The 14,274-nt window shown below is 41.8% G+C and overlaps 1 protein-coding gene across 7 annotated transcripts in view; it reads right to left on the bottom strand.

Annotated features, from left to right (window-relative positions):
- Positions 1-14,274, bottom strand: part of SEMA5A (semaphorin 5A) — a 245,461-nt gene that overhangs the window by 143,623 nt on the left and 87,564 nt on the right. The window contains exon 3 of one of the 7 annotated variants that reach the window (XM_070747021.1): positions 1,536-1,646. The exons of the other annotated variants lie outside the window; for them this stretch is intronic. The gene's annotated coding sequence lies outside the window, so the exon portion shown is untranslated. The remainder of the gene's footprint in view (positions 1-1,535; positions 1,647-14,274) is intronic. 7 annotated transcript variants of the gene reach the window in all.

Genomic DNA, 14,274 nt, shown 5'->3' with positions numbered 1-14,274 from the left:
ACTTAAAAGAAATTCCAACCCTGTAAGAAAATCCTGGGTATTGACTTTACTATAAGGGCTATTCAAACTACTAGTAGTAGCATAAACTCTGATCAGGTAAGTTTCACTCAAAACATTTGGAGGTGAGGGGTGGAAAGAGACAGAAGAGACCAGAAAGCAGCCTGAATAGGTGTCTCAGTACCTGTAAGATGTAAAGAAGATGACTTTGATAGAAATATGCAAAAACCATTATCTGGGCAAAGGGAACGGAAAATTTTTTAAGCTCTGAGCACAGAGATAATATTTGAATGTGGCTCAGGCAGACACCTCCCTAATTCGCAGTGGAATGAGAAGTAGGTAAAGGTCCAGTACAATCAAAGTTGGGAAATTCTGTTATTATAGCCAATCTCAATAAAAGTAGTTGTAGTCCTCCTGTAGAGATCATTTCATGGTCTGAGCTACCTAGAGAGTTTCAAAGGGTCATCCCTTTGTAGTTTATCATACGGGCAAAGTTGGCTTCCCAAATTTGGGCAGAAGACATACACATCTCTCCTTCGTTCTACAATTACAAGCTTTTGACCAATGTTCAGGATAGCACTATTCCATAAATAGTGGTCTGATATCATACAACACAATAATTTTTTCTGGTCCCATATATAAAATGAGTCACAGTTGGGCAAGAAAGGAATATACCACTTCATTTTTATAATTACATTTTCATTTACATATCCCAGAGCGTCTTAATCTCTACAATAGTGTACTGTATCACAACTCTGATCTGCAGGCTTATAAACATATGTGAACTGAGGAACCATTCATCAACTATCAGAAGAAATAATTTCAAAAAGAGTTTATGACACAAATTATGTAGATTAATGTTAAGTTAGTCCCCAACATGGGTATATCACATTCATAAGCGTTATATCCAACCCTGCATGTTATATATCCATAAATTAGATATGTCACATGCAAGGTCTATTAGTAGTAGATACAGTAGTAGTAGTAGTAGTAGTAGTAGTAGTAGTAGTAGTAGTAGTAGAAGATCAAATTATTTTTGATGATGAAACTCTTTATCTATCAGATTGTGTAACTACTGTTTAGTTATATCAGGACCTCTCAATATGCCATGTATTATTTTGTCTTAACCTGTTAATATTAGGAATTGGATTCAGTTCCTGGCACCACAGTTAAAGATTTTAGATAAATTGAATCATATACCAGAGAAGATAAATTAAGACGGAGGGTGTGGAAACCAAATTATATGAAGAAAACCTGACCAGACCTGAGTAAGACTAACTTGGAAAGAAAAGATCTAAGACAGAGAGATGATAATAATCTTTAGATAACTGCAAGGCAGGTATGCAACACAGAGCAGAGTTGTTCCAGAGGGCAGAAATCAGGGTGGATTTGATTTAAATCAAGTCAATTTAAACCATGATTTAAATCACCATTAAAAATGCTTGATTTAAATCAACTTGATTTAAATTATAATTTTTAAAGAGCAACTGTCATCTCTGCCCCGTAGCGGCTCCTCCTCTGGCCTACTGTTGACTTACCCAGTCCCATTCACTTTAATGGGACAGTTGGTGATGCGGCAGTGACACAACAGGGTCATGGCAGGCAGCAGGTTAAGTGGATGCCCATTTACAGGTGCTGGCATGATGGATCTGAAATGACAGGTGCTCTTTAATATTATATTTATAAGCTGCTTAGAAGGTTTCACTTTCATTTTTACTGCTTACCCTTCTTCCTCACACGTAGAGCCTGGTGGTACAGATGCATTTCTCTTGAAACAATCAAGTACTTCTACTTAAGAAATTAATTCGTTCCATGACCAGGTTCTTAAGTAGAAAAGTTTGTAAGAAGAAGCAATTTTTCCCATAGGAATCAATGTAAAAGCAAATAATGCGTGCAAACCTATTAGGAAAGAAATAAAAGCTCGGAATTTGGGTGGGACGAGGAGGAGGAAGAAGAGGAGGAGAACAGTTGCTGCCCAGAGCGAAGAGAGCGTTTCTTTTCTCTGGGCGCTGACAGAAGTTTATTCCCTCTCCAAGCGCCCAGAGAAAGGAAAATGCTTCGTTCGCTCTGGACTGCCCAAGCCTCCTTAAGCACCACCAAAAGGCTCCTCTGGCAGCCCAGAAAAGCCTGAGATGGCCGGGATTAAAGGGGGAATGGCAGGAAACTAGTCGGGCCTTCGTGCCGCTTTCAAATTTCCTGGGAAATTTTTCCAGGCTCGGGTTCTTAAGTAGAAAATGGTTCTTAAGAAGAAGCAAAAACATCTTGAACACCCATTTCTTATCTAGAAAAGTTCTTAAGTAGAGGCGTTCTTAAGTAGAGGTACCACTGTAGCTTGTAGTGTACATAAATTTGCAAAACAATGGGATAAAAGAATATTCCTGAACATTGTTTTATGATTTATCTCATGGTTACTATGAAATTGTGTGATTGCATCAATGCAGTGCATGTTATCTCAGCTTGCAGAGCTTGAATTCATTGAATGAGTTTACCAAAAATGCAAATATTGCAGAATATACAGCCTCATGCTCCATAACTAAGCTCCATTTCATGCTGAATAAACTAAATTATTAATGTATCTTCAATAGAAAAATATCTTTACATTGATTTCTTTTACAGTACTCCAAAAACATTTTATTAAAACGAATTTGATAAAAATAAGAAAAATGATTTAAATTATAAAAATCACATTTTTTAATTTTTATTTTTTTAAAATCATTTATTTTTATCTACTCTGGAAGAAAAAAGAAAGTGATTTTATACTAAATATTAATAAAGAGATCTTAACACTGAAAACTAGTGGCTATAAAGCAAACTACGTGAAATATGAAGGGCCTTCTATTATTGGAGGTATTTAAACAGAAGCTGTACAATCATCTCTAGATCTGGCTAGTTTCCTGCATTGTCTAGGGCAGTGATGGCGAACCTATGGCATACATGGAGCCATATCTGCTGGCACGCAAGCTGTTGCCTTAGCTCAGCTCCAATGTGCATGTGTGTGGGCTGGCCAGCTGATTTTTGCCTTGCACAGAGATTCTGGGAGGATGTTTTTGGCTCCCAGAGAGCCTCCACGCAAAGGGAGAGGGAGAAAGGGTGTTTTTACCCTCCCACGGCTCCAGGGAAGCCTTTGGAGCCTAGGGAGGGCGAAACACGAGCCTACTGGGCCCACCAGAAGTTGGGAAACGGGCCATTTCCTGCCTCCAGAGGGCCTCTGGGGGGTGGGGGAAGCTGTTTTTGCCCTCCCCAGGAATTGAATTTGGGTCTGGGCACTTGCACATGTGCAATAGTGCACATACACACTTGTTCGGCACCCGAGGGAAAAAAGGTTCATCATCACTGGCCTAGGGGTTAAATTAAGACACAATTCTAATTTTCGGGGGGGGGGGGGGGCTAATTTCTGCTCACATTCAAGGGTAGTTAATCGTTTTGCAATTGGGGCCTGCACTGTTCAAATTATTATTCTAGTAGCCAAGGACCCCAAGAAACGGGACACTAATGTAATCACTTCCCCTTAAGTTCCATTTCTTAATATTTTAAATGAATATTTCCTATCATTAAGCCTAGAAACTGAACAGACCTATTTTACCAAATTTGACACAGAATAAAGAAAAAGCCTGTATGCAGTTTGTTGCTGAGTTTCAGCAGCACTTCTTGGGGCTCGGAGGACTATGGAAGGAGCTGGGATTACATGCTAACTGTGGCCTACCTACTCAGATCTCCATAAACATTACACCAACAATAAAATCAAAAACAGATTGCAGTATTTTCCATATGATGGTCTCACTTCACTGCTTACCAATTAACCAAGAGCTTATCTGCAGCACCAGGTTGCTTCCTTACCAACACAGACAGGAACAAATAGCACTCAGCACTCACCCACCACAAAAACAATCTCTAGGCACTATACCCACTGCCTTCTTGCCAGACTATTGTGAAAAGCAATCTGCTGTGTTGTTCAAATGGAATGTTGCCAAAATGTTTTAAAAATAATCTTTTAAAGATAGCTTATTCACAAGCTGGCATCAGTACAGAACAGGACCAATGGAAAGGTACATTGCCTCCTAAGTCTCCTCCTACAGTTGGTGCCTTCAAGACAAATAATGAGGAAAACAACACAAGAAGAAAGATTGTTTCTCTTCCCACTTTTGAGAAGCACAAGCATAAATTCCAAAATAAATGTCAACCCAAGAACAAGGATAGGATGGTAGGCCACAGGAACTTTGCAAATAGAAATCGGTTATTTATATTTTAATTTCTTTAGTGTCATCCCAAAATATGATATGAGCAATTATGAAGAAATAAGAAGGTAGTTAATTTCAATGCAGCGCTGTAAGAAATGGAAAAGCAGTTCAACCAAATTAGTGCCACTTTTAAATATTCTCATTAATCTCCAACACCTTCTCTCACTATTAAAATGCTAATTACATGAAGATCTTGCTTTTACCAGCTACTAGTCATTTTGATTGGCTATTTTTTAAGAAACTGAAGTAACTGTGGGAGGCTAAAACAGTCTTCTCAAATCTGATGCTTGCGAGAGGTGTTGGTCCTCATTTTCAGAATTTCTGGAGCACAGCTGCTGTAGACTGTAAGGAAGATGACCTTGACAGAAATATGCAAGAACTGTTACCTGAAATCTTTTCTTATGTCCTGAGAAATAAAACAATGCTCAGAAGCAGCTTAGGCAAAAGCTGCCCTGGTTCGTTAAATCAGCAGCCTCCAAACTTTTTTAAGAGCCAGAGTCTGGTTCCATGGAGAGGTTTTTCTGCAGACTGAGCTTCACTTCTTTGCCTAGACCACTTTCTAGCATTTATTTATTTACAAAGCATGCGCCAGAAGAGATTAAATATAATTTATAAAATAAAGACAACAATCTTTAGAAAATTGAGAGGAGGGGAGGAATCTTGATTCGACCTATTATTTTATTTTATTTATTTTGTCCAATACACAATACATATAGAAGAGAATAGACGTGTAGTAATATATATAAAGAAAAGAATAGAAAAAAATATATAAAAATAGAGGAGAAGATATATGAAAGGGAGAAAATATATATGATATATGAGATAAAGGAGAGACAATTGGACAGGGGACGAAAGGCACACTAGTGCACTTATGCACGCCCCTTACTGACCTCTTAGGAACCTGGAGAGGTCAATCGTGGATAGTCTAAGGGAGAAGTGTTGGGGGTTAGGGGTTGACACTACTGAGTCCAGTAATGAGTTCCACGCTTCAACAACTCGATTGTTAAAGTCATATTTTTTACAGTCAAGTTTGGAGCGGTTAATATTAAGTTTGAATCTGTTGCATGCTCTTGTGTTGTTGCGGTTGAAGCTGAAGTAGTCATTGACAGGCAGGACGTTACAGCATATGATCTTGTGGGCAATACTTAAATCATGTTTTAGGCGTTGTAGTTCTAAGCTTTCTAGACCCAGGATTGTTAGTCTATTTTCGTAGGGTATTCTGTTTCAATTGGAGGAGTGAAGAGCTCTTCTGGTGAAATATTTTTGGACGTTTTCAAGGGTGTTGATGTCCGAGATGTAGTATGGGTTCCAGACAGATGAGCTGTATTCAAGGATGGGTCTGGCAAAAGTTTTGTAGGCTCTTGTGAGTAGTATGAGATTGCCGGAGCAGAAGCTACGTAGGATCAGGTTAACAACTCTAGAAGCCTTTTTGGCGATATTGTTGCAGTGGGCTTTAGCACTTAGGTCATTTGATATTAGTATTCCAAGGTCTTTTACTGAGTGGGGGTTGGCTGTGAGATTTTGTTTATTCAATTTATATATGAGGCTCGGGTTCTTTTTGCCGATGTGGAGGGTAGAGCATTTGTTGGTCGATATTTGAAGTTTTGAAGAGTAGATGTGTTGTCCGTGGTGTTGAAAAGTTTTACATTGTCAGCAAAAAGAACACAGTTGCTTGTGGTATGATCGCAGAGGTCGTTGATGTAGAGAACGAAAAGAGTAGGTCCTAGTACGCTGCCCTGGGGAACACCACTTTTGACAGGGACGGGGGTGGATGCCCCGGATCAGCGCTGCTCCATGGCCCAGCAACTGGGGAGCCTTGCATTAGCATGCAACAAGAGGAAAGAGGCATGGAGCAATCAGATTTGGGAGATTCTGATTATTGCCAATCCCAATAAAAGTAGTTCTGGCCTTAAACTAATTTGGTGGGCTTGCTTTCCTGGTCTGGTCTACTAAATAAGGCTGACAACTCGACTAAAAATATAAAGAATCCAGAAGGAGCCATTCCTTGAAATCTGAATGGGTCTCCAAATCTATGACCAAAGACATCAAATTTATTTTTTGAAAAACAGAGCTCTAAAGCTGCAGTGTTGGTTAGTGAGACCAATACAGGGCACAGTAATTCTGTCTTCTTGCCAATTCATTTCTTCCCAAAGTTGATTTACAAGGAGAACGGCTTTCTAGAAATGTACTCCATTAAGAGAAAAAGAACAATTAAAACCCCAAATACTGAAATGATTCCAAGTGGAAAAATACCTCCCAAATAAAGACAACAAATAAGTCCCTGTGGTTAAACTTCAGAGGCCTAATGAGGTAGAAATGCAAATCAGTATTAGATGTTTTGGTTTAACATGTAGATCAAAATACTGTAGTCCTTTTCCCCTTCAGTGAGTCTAGAAACAGAGACTTGAAATAGAGTAGAGTAGAGTAGAATAGAATAGAATAGAATAGAATTTTATTGGCAAGTATGAGTGGACACACAAGTAATTTGTTTTGGTGCATATGCTCTCAATGTACATAAAAGAAAAGATACATTCATCAAGAATCATAAGATACAACACTTAATGCTAGATTAAGTTTTGTACCTTAAATGCATAAAGGTAAAGGTTTCCCCTGTTGAGTCTGACTTTAGAGGGCAGTGCTCAACTCCTTTTCTTAGCCAAGGGACATCAACGTTGTCAAAGGACATTTTCATGGTTGTGTGGCCCAACAAGGTTATACACCAAGACACATGAAACATGTTACTTTCCCACTGAAGTGGTACCTATTAATGTACTTGCATTTGCATGCTTTCAAACTGCTGGGTTGGTAGGAACTGGGGAAGTCCTGGGAGCTCACCTTTTGCACAGCACTTGGTTCTCAGTTTTACTATTTTATTAGTTTATCAAAAATAAAATGCAGAAGTACAAGGAAAAATTAAAATAATACGAAGAAAAGGGAGGAAAGGGGGAAAAGAAGAAAGCATAGGGATAGAGGGTAAAAAGGAAAAAAAGCACTGACTTCTACCCCTTTTGGTGCAGCAGAATACAGCAGTAATATAAAACCTCAACTTTTTACTTTTATATAATAGCATATACTAACCATTTCTATAATAACAAATTATCTAATCAGCAAACCCCCAAAACAGGGTTTCATTTTTTTCAAACATAAAGTCCAAAAGGGCCAGATTACCTGTGGGATCGCCTCCTGCCGCATGAATCCCAGCAACTGGTTAGCTCCCACAGAGTTGGCCTTCTCCAGCTCCTGTCAACTAGACAATGTCGCTTGGCAGCGCCTAGGGGAAGAGCCTTCTCTGTGGGGGCTCTGGCCCTCTGGAATCAGTTCCCCCTGGAGATTCGTACTGCCCCCACCCTCCTCGCCTTTCATAAAAGTCTTAAGACTCATTTATGTCACCAGGCTTAGGCTGATTAGTCCTTAGTCCCTGGCCAACGAATGATTGTATGGTTGCTGTACGAATAGGTGCGATTGATTTTAATATAACTAGGGATTTTAGATAGTTATGTAATTTGCAATTTAATTGGATTTATTTTTATTGTAACTTACTGTTTTTATATGTTGTAAGCCGCCCCAAAATCCAATAGATAGATAGATAGATAGATAGATAGATAGATAGATAGATAGATAGATAGATAGATAGATAGATAGATAGATGTGATTTCCAAGGAGAAACAAAATTAAGTGCAGCACTTGGTTTTCAAACCCAGGCTTTCAGCTTTCTCTCTGACAAGCTCAACATCTTTAACCATTGAGCCAGTGCACCCCCATGAAACTATACATGTGATCTCTTAAATTGAAACTATTTGTAATGTGCTTACTTCACCATTCTTTCTTTCAATTAAAAAAACCAACAACTTTAGAAATTTGAAGCGTGCTATAGGCGGCACAGGGAGAAAATATGGGAGGACACATGAGACTTTGTCCTGTGTCAGCTCCAGCGGTGGAAGCTGATTTTCAGCCTTTGGAAAGGCAGTTTCATCCTCTGGACATTTCAGGGAAGCTTCCCTGAAGCCTCGGAGGTAAAAAAAATCCCCAAATGGACAAACCGGAAGTTTGGGGAAACGTACTTTGGTTTACCTGTTTGGGCGTTTTTTTTTCATCTACCAGCAGTGGTGGGTTCATGCTGTTGTGGTAAAGAGAGCTGCACCACTCTGAACCCACTGATTTTCAGCGATATTTTCCCCAGCATCTTTGTGTGGAAGAAGCCCCCAGCTATGCTTCGGACAAAGAATAAAGGTCAGCATTAAGACAAGGGCAGGTGGGAGGGATTCTTCCACACAGAGACGCCGTTAAAAAAAGTCACCAAAAATCAGTTGGTTCATATTGGACCACACCAGTAGGAATCCACCACTGCCTACCAGGCTTCAGAAAGGCCTGCTCGCATGGGCAGGGGGCAGTGCAGAGGGTGCGCATGCAGCGGGTAGGGAAGGGTTGTGGGCACATGCACGCATGCCAGCACACTCACACACACCCGTTTGGCACACAGACCAAAAAAGGTTAACCATCACTGTAATAGGGAATGGAGGTCTAGGCTAGGCTGATTCCCTTAAGAATAAATCTCCAAGGTCTGTTTGAAATGCAATCTTGGCACCCAGTGCATTTGCCAACCCAGAAAGAGCAGACTAAGACATAAGCATTGTCCCAGGGGATACAATATGTGAGCACCACAAGACAAAAGACAGCTCCTCTTCCTTCCAGATTGGATCCTGAATATATGAACAGCCAATTCAGGTGTTTCAGATTCATAATGAAATTTCCTATTGAGAAATATTTCTTTTCTCTGTAGGAGATCTAGGCTTCCTTTCTCTATGAAAAATAAAGCAGAGAAAAATAAGAGGGAGTCTGAAGAACACAGTAGCTCCAGTTCAGCATTTGTAATAATATCAGAAACTGCATGTAACAATATTCACCATAGAAACAGTATTTTGGTAGCAGTCTGGCTCAGACTGTACATGTCCGTTTTCTATTTACCCTTTTCCCTACCAGCTGTAGAGAGGAGCCTATACTTAGACATACTAAATGATACAAATAAAAGGGGAACAATTTACTGAATATCATCCTTACATCCTCTCCCTTATCTTATTGATTAATATGCATCTTTGCATAATCATCCAGATGTTTAGACTAAATTTGGCATTTTTATCCATCTATCCACTTCTTCCCATGAATGTGGGATAGGTAAATGTTATTAAATCATTGCAGGATGTTCCAAGTAAAGCTGCCTTTACTTGGTAATTTCAGTAGCGTTCCTTCTGGTAGATAGGAGTTTTTTGACTACATATACCAAGACAACTATTTTGTGAGAATGTAGATAGCAGTACAGTGATCCATCGAGTTTCGCGATCTCGATCTTCACGAAACGCTATATCGCGATTTTTCCACCCGATGACGTCACTCTCTTCCTTCCTTTCTCATCTTTCTTTCTCTCTCTCTTTCTCTATCTTGCTTCTTCCTCTCTCACACTCTCTTCCTCCCTCTCTCATCTCTTTCTTTCCTTCTCTCTCTTTCTCTATCTCTCCCCCTCTTGCTGGCGGGCGGCGGGCGGGCGAGCGGGGGCATCAGCGAGGAGCCGGGGTTTCCCCTTTGCGTGGGCGGCCGGGAAGACCCAGGTTGGGGGTTTGGGGGGGTGCTGGGAAGCCCCCCAGGCCGGCTGCAACCTTTTAAAACAGCCGTGCCGCTTCCCAGCTGAGTCTTGAAGCCAAACGCCAAAGGCGAACTTCTGCGTTTGGCTTCAGGACTCAGCTGGGAAGCGGCGCGGCTGTTTTAAAAGGTCGCAGCCGGCCTGGGGGGCTTCCCAGCACCCCCCCGAACCCCCAACCTGGGTCTTCCCGGCCGCCCACGCAAAGGGGAAACCCCAGCTCCTCGCTGATGCCCGCCGCTCGCTCGCCCGCCCGCCAGCAAGAGGGGGACTGATCTGCTCGGTAGCGCAGCAGCAGCGAGGAGCCGAATCGGGGTTTCCCCTTTGCGTGGGCGGCGGGGAACGCAAACTCCACCATCTACGCATGCGCGGCCATAGAAAAAAAAGGGCGCGCATGCGCAGATGGTGTTTTTACTTCCGCAACCCTACATCGCGAAAAATCGATTATCGCGAGGGGTCTTGGAACGGAACCCTCGCGATAATAGAGGGATCACTGTATTCCAAATGTCATATATATGTCCTATAAATCTGAGTACATCTGTTAAAGACTGAAATACTTCCTTACTATTGCCTAAATGTGCTTATATCTAGTTATATATATATATATATATATATATATATATATATATATACACACATATATATACACACACACACACACACACACACACACCGTATTTTTTGGAGTATAGGACACACCTTTTTCCTCCCTAAAGGAGGCTGATAATTTGGGTGCATCTTATACTCTGAATGTACGTCCCCCCCCCCCAAGCCCTAACTGGCTGCTAACAATCTTCTCAGTTCTTAACTTGCAGGCTCTTTCATTGTTTCTCTCTACGAAGAATGTTTTCCAAGCCCTAAGTCTTTGCAGGATTTTTTTTCTATTGGTCTAATTTGCTCCAAATCTTTCTTTCCAACCCTAACAAGGTGCTAACAATGTTCCCAGCCCTTACCCACTTGTAAGCTCTTTCATTGTTACTTTCTGCGAAGAATGTTTTCCAAACCCTGTCTTTGTACTATTTTTTTTCATTGCTTTACTTGCTCCGAATGTTTCTTTCCAGCCCTAACCAGGTACTAACAATGTTTCCAGCTCTTGCCGGTTTGCAAGCTCTTTGGTTGTTACTCTCTTCAAAGAATGTTTTCCAAGCCCTAAGTCTTTGCGGTGCTTTTTCCATTGGTCTACTTGCTTTGAATGTTTCTTTCCAGGTGCTAATGTTGTTTCCAGCTCTTACTGGTTTGGAAGTTCTTTCACTGTTACTCTCTTCAAATAAAGATTTTTTTTAAAGCCCTAACCAGGGGATAAAATAATGTGCTGGCTAAGGATGCTAACCAGATGGATACCTGGTAAGCAGATCCTTTTCCCTATTTTCCTCCCCCAAAACTAAGGTGCGTCTTATTCCAGGACGTCTTATACAGTAGAACCTCTAGATACGAGCTGCTCCACATGCGAGTATTCCAAGTTACGAGCCACGACACGAGCAAAATTTCTGTTCGACACCCGAGCTCAAATTCGGGATACGAGCCGAGCTTCCGCTAGGTGGCGCAAAAATCCTTGCTTCTGGTTATCTCGGCGCGAAAAACAAAGTCTAAAGGCATTCGTTCGAGATGCGAGTTGATCGACTTACGAGCTCGGGTCTGGAACGAATTAAACTCGTATGTCGAGGTACCACTGTACTCTAAAAAAATATAGCATATCCTATATATGTACTGTAGTTATATTCTGCAATCCACTATCTTAATGGTATGTGGGAATGACATTAGGAGATGTGAGAAGTGTCACCGCAAGGAGAATGGTTGGATAAGAGGCAACTTAGCCCACATAAAGAATATGGGCATGACAAACGTATCAGAAGAGACACTCCCTAGTTTCTTGAGTTGTAAAAGTGATGGGGTGAGGTTGGGAAGAAAAAGAGAAATGTACCTTCAGATTTGTAAGATTCTGTTAAGGTAACCTTACAATAAAATAGGATTAGCTTTCTGTATGGACTACCTTACAAGGCTGGCACTACAAAAATTAAAGGCATTCTGTCTCTGAAATCCAAAATTCTCCTTAGTCTCTTGGGCTGGAAAAACCTGCTGGCTACTGCTGTCATCTACCATTACCATGTTCAATGTTCCAATGAGATACGTATACGGCACAATTTATGCAAAAAATATAAAACTAATGAGAAATTGAAACTGTGCTGCTGTGCATATTTCTGAAACCTGACTTGAATGTTAGCGTCTATCTCTCCCTTTTGCCCAATTTGTTGAAGCAGTAGCCCTGTCATTCTGGGTATTCACATCATGCCAAGCAATAAGCATGTACTTTATCAAGAATTTCAGCGAGGTCCCTGAATCAACAAAGGATCAGAACTTAGTTTGAAACCATCGTTTGTCAGCTTGCTAAATGTGAATATGGTTTGGCACCACATGATGTTTCTTGATATATTTTATATTTGGGCTGGGGCCTGGCCCAAGCCTTTGTTAAGCACCAACCGATGGCCAAAGAGTTTGGGGACAAAGGAGGAAATACCAATTAAGAAGTAGCTAAGCTAGCCATTTTTACTTCTTTGTAAACAAATTCTTTGCAGATACAAAAAACTAGGCTTCCTCATTATACTGGCAAATGCACCTGTCTGATCACTCTATCCCTCCCAGTTGCAGAGCTTGGAAACAACTGTTAACATTTTGTTTAAGGCTTATATAAGATATAAATGCAGTTCATCTGTGGGAGGGAGAATATCTCCATGGTATGAAGTTTGTTTATGGAGACATTCACAGTAGGAGGCCCCTGGGGGATGATACAGTAAGTCCTAACAAACCAGAGAAAGCTGTCTCTATACCAAGCTTGTTCACAGGAAACAGCGATCGATAACAAATGAGCCTGATTTGCCACATCAGGTAAATATTATTATTATTATTATTATTATTATTATTATTATTATTATTATTATTATTATTATTTATTAGATTTGTATGTCACCCTTCTCCGTAGACTCAGGGCGGCTCACAGCAATGATAAAAACAATATACAATGACAAATCTAATAGTTAGAATCTAAAATAAAAATAATACATTTTAAAAGTCTAAATAACAAGAAACCCCAATATATAAAAAACATACATACAGTCATATCATACACAAAAAAACCTACATAGGCAGGGGGAGATGTTTCAGTTCCCTCACGCTTGACGACAGAGGTGGGTTTTGAGGAGTTTACGAAAGGCAAGGAGGGTGGGGGCAGTTCTAATCTCTGGAGGGAGCTGACTCCAGAGGGTCGGAGCAGCCACAGAGAAGGCTCTTCCTCTGGGTCCCGCCAAACGACATTGTTTAGTTGACGGGACCCGGAGTAGACCAACTCTGTGGGGCCTAACCGGTCGCTGGGATATGTGCGGCAGAAGGCAGTCTCGTAGATAACCTGGTCCGGTGCCATGAAGAGCTTTATAGGTGATGACCAACACTTTGAATTGTGACCGGAAACTGATCGGCAACCAATGCAGACTGCGGACTGTTGGAGTAACATGAGCATATTTGGGAAAGCCCATGATTGCTCTCACAGCTGCATTCCGCACGATCTGAAGTTTCTGAACACTCTTCAAAGGTATATATATAGTCATTAGTTTATTTTTGGTATAGTTAATAAACTATGAAAGTCAAGGAGTACAGTGAATAAATGGGAATATGATTACATATAAAGAAGAGGAGATTAATGACAACTACCATAATCAGCCTTAGAATTCACAATGAAGATAGGGAAGAATGGTAGGTAACTTCTGCCTTTTAGAATCCATGATCAACTGTAAAATAAAAACAAGTCAAGAAATATGCCATAAACTAGCACTTGGTAAAGCAGCCATGAAGGCCTTGGAAAATATACTCAGATGCTGCAATACAGTGATCCCCCGGGTATTGCGATCCCGATCATTGCGAAACGGCTATATGGCGATTTTTCAACCCGGAAGTACAAACACCATCTGCGCATGCGCGCCCTTTTTTCTATGGCCACGCATGCGTAGATGGCGCTGGGCAGATCAGCTGCTGGGCGGCTTCCCTGGGTCTTCCCCCTCTTGCTGGCGGGAGGGCGAGAAGCCCCCCCAGCACCCGCTCGCCCGCCGTTCGCCCGGCCACCCGCCGTTCGCCGCTTGCCCACCCTTCGCCCGGCCACCCGCCGTTCGCTCACTGCTCGCCCGCCCTTTGCCGCTCGCCCGCCCTTCGCCCGGCCACCCGCCGTTCGCTCGCTGCTCGCCCGCCGTTCGCCGCTCGCCCGCCCTTCACCCGGCCACCCGCCGTTCGCTCGCTGCTCGCCCGCCGATCGCTGCTCGCCCGCCCTTCGCCCGGCCACCCGCCGTTCACTCGCTGCTCGCCCGGCCACCCGGGTTCGTTTGGCTTCGGGACATGCCGGCGGCGACGTTTTAAAACAGCGGC

Source organism: Erythrolamprus reginae, chromosome 3 (assembly GCF_031021105.1).
Source record: "Erythrolamprus reginae isolate rEryReg1 chromosome 3, rEryReg1.hap1, whole genome shotgun sequence".
Lineage (NCBI taxonomy): Eukaryota > Metazoa > Chordata > Lepidosauria > Squamata > Dipsadidae > Erythrolamprus > Erythrolamprus reginae.
This window is presented reverse-complemented; position numbering and strand designations above follow the sequence as displayed.